The sequence below is a fragment of the Vulpes vulpes genome, chromosome 4, assembly GCF_048418805.1.
Source record: "Vulpes vulpes isolate BD-2025 chromosome 4, VulVul3, whole genome shotgun sequence".
Lineage (NCBI taxonomy): Eukaryota > Metazoa > Chordata > Mammalia > Carnivora > Canidae > Vulpes > Vulpes vulpes.
This window is the reverse complement of record NC_132783.1, coordinates 87,527,485-87,530,604: the sequence shown is the minus strand read 5'-3', so window position 1 is coordinate 87,530,604 and position 3,120 is coordinate 87,527,485. Positions and strand designations below refer to the sequence as shown.

Sequence of the window (3,120 nt, the reverse complement as noted above, 5' to 3'; positions counted from 1 at the left end):
TGACAAGGTTACAGAGAAATCAGAACTTTCTTTTAAAGATTTTATTTATTCATGAGAGACACACGCAGAGGGAGAAGCAGGCTCCATGCAGGGAGCCTGATGTGGGACTCCCAGGACTCCAGGATCACGCCCTGGGCCGAAGGCAGCACTAAACCACTGAGCCACCCAGGGATCCCCCGAAATTAGAACTTTCATACACTGCTGGGAAGAATATAAAATGGTGCTGCCTCTGTGGAAAATAGTTTGGGAGTACCTCAAAATGTTAAACACAGAATTACCATGTGACCCAGCAATTCCACTCCAAAGTATACCTCCAGAGAAATGAAAATGTGTGTCCACGCAAAAATTTGCACATGCATGGCCACAGCACCAGAATTATTCATAACAGCCAAAAAGTAGAAACAATTCAAATGTTCTTTAACTAAAGGACAAAATATAGTACAGCCACCCAATGGACTAGTATCTGACAATGAAAAAGAATGAAGTACTGCTACATGCTACCACATGGGCGAACCTTGAAAACATCATGCTGAGAGAAGCCAGTCACAAAATCATGCACATGATTCCATTTACATAAAATGTCCAGAATAGTCTCATCCAAAGAAACTTTAAAGCAGATGAGTAGTTGTCAGGGACTGGGAGAGAGAGAATGGGGAGAGACTGCTAATGGATAATAGATTTCTTTCTTGGAGTAATGAAAATGTTCTCTGTGAATATACTAAAAATAACTGAGCTGTACACTTGATAAAGCATGTAAATTATCTCAATAAACCTGTGTTTGTTTTTAAAAAGGTATGAAGTACTGCCACATGCTATGATATGAAACCTGAAAACATGTTAAGAACCAGTCATAGTGCTCACTTCGGCAGCACATATACTAAAATTGGAACGATACAGAGAAGATTAGCATGGCCCCTGCGCAAGGATGACACGCAAATTCGTGAAGCATTCCATATTTTTTGTTAAGTCTTGTTGACATTCATCATACCACCAAATTTTAGGAATACAGAGTTGTGCTGTGGAAAAAAAAAAAAAAAAAGAACCAGTCACAAAAGATCATGTATTACATAATTCCATCTATAGGAAAGAAAAATATCCATAACAGGCAAATCTAAAAAGAGAGAAAGTAGAGAAGTGGTTGCCCAGGGTTGGGGACTAGAGGCTGGGAGGAACAGTGAGTGATTGCTGAGGAACACAGGGTTTTCTTTCTGGCATGATGAAAGTATTCAAAATCTAGGTGATTTTGGTGATTAGGTGCTAGATTCTGTGAATATACTGAAGCCCACTGAATTATATACTTTATTTTTTTTTTTTTAAGATTTCATTCATTTATTAATGAGATACACAGAGACAGAGAGAGAGAGAGGCAGAGACACAGGCAGAGGAAGAAGCAGGCTCCATGCAGAGCGCCCGACGACGTGGAACTCAATCCCGGGTCCCCAGGATCACACCCTGGGCTGAAGGTGGCTCTAAACCGCTGAGCCACCGGCGCTCCCAAATTATACACTTTAAAAGGATGACTACTATGGTATATGAATTATGAATAAATAAGTTTTTAAAAAAAAAGTTGGTTTTTGTTTTTGTTTTTTTGTTTTAAGTGGCAACATAGGGTGGTCTGAGTGATGCAGAAAAAAGGCATAAGTCTTGGCAACATGAGGGGTGGCTGCTATGGACACATCAGGAGCCCTCTGTCCTTACCCCCTCACCAAGTGCTCCCTTCTGCCCCAGTTAAGTGGAGACTGGGATCCATGAGCTGGCAAGACCAGGGAGAGACCTCTATCCTGACTTGCGCCAATCAGTGTCACATTCCTGGGAAGGGGTAAGAAAGATACAGGGTCTAATTAATGGTGCTGGTTGCCTGGCATGGGAAACAATGGGAAAGCCAGCTGTGAGAAAGGCAGGAGAGCATAAAAAGCTGCCTGCCAAGAGAGAGCGGGAGTGGACTCAAAGAAGGGGAAGGAAGGAGGAGGGAAGGGCTGATTTGTACTGGAATACTTTCCCAGTCTCCATCCCAGGGAGGCCAACCAGCACTGCCTACACCATGATTTGTTAAACACCTCTTAGCTTTCCAGTAAATTCCTTTTGCTTGAGAGGCTTCTGCTCAGAGTCCCCATGAAGCATCCATTTTCTTCTTCCTGACATGGCAGAGACTGATAGTTGTCCCCTAAAACTATTCTCCCCACCTTTGCCCAGGCTAGCGCTAGCCTACATTTCCCAGCCCTCTTGCAATTAGGTGTGCCAGGAGACTGAGTCCCAGCCAATACAACAGGAACAAAGATGACGGGGGTGGCTTCTGGTCAGGACTTTGTGGAGAATGACTGCCTCTCCTCCACCTTTTCCCCATTCTGCCAGGCAGATGCAGGTGACCATGAGGCCCCAAAGATAACAAATGCACTAAATAGGAGGAGCCTGGATTCTTGAAGCACCACCTGCAGAGGAGAGCTTCCTGCTGACCAGGAATACCCCCACCATAATTGGCAACCATTTACAGAATGGAGCCAACACCGTGAATAACAAAGCAGAGGAAATGTCTAGGTCTTCATGACACTGCTGATCTGCTGCATCAATCAACCTTGAACACTTCTCTGCATCTAGATGGCTCCTTATGTAAGCAAATAAATGTCCTCATTGTTCAAGGCAGTTTAAGTGGAGCTCTCGGTGTTTTGCTGAAGGCCTCTTACCTATACACCATCTAAATCAAAGACAAAACCAGCTCAGGGAGCAGCAGTAGTAGACATCTCAACTCTTAGCTTCTCAGGGAACACTTGTGTACCAGTGATACTCTGCAAGACAGCAGAGGGCAACAAGATGAACAGCATGGAAAAGTGCCCCAGACGACACTGCAGGGCTTTGTAACCTTAAATATAGGAAAATGGTCTTGAGAAAATTAGACAGCCACTTGCAAAAGAATAAAACTGGGCCTCTTACACTATGCACTTATACAAAAATCCATTCAAAATGAATTAAAGATTTGATGCTAAGACTTGAAACCATAAAATTCCTAGAAGAAAACATAGGGGGTAAGTAAGCTCCTCAACAATGGTCTTGACAATGATTTTTTGGACTTGACACCAAAAGCAAAAGCAACAAAAGCAAAAATAATGAAGTTCAACTACATCA

At 43.0% G+C, this 3,120-nt stretch overlaps 1 non-coding gene across 1 annotated transcript; it reads left to right on the top strand.

The window, feature by feature from the left end:
* Positions 1–853: 853 nt before the first annotated feature.
* Positions 854–960, top strand: LOC112928932 (U6 spliceosomal RNA). Its single transcript, XR_003236815.1, has one exon. It is a non-coding gene; the product is annotated as a U6 spliceosomal RNA (small nuclear RNA).
* Positions 961–3,120: the final 2,160 nt, after the last annotated feature.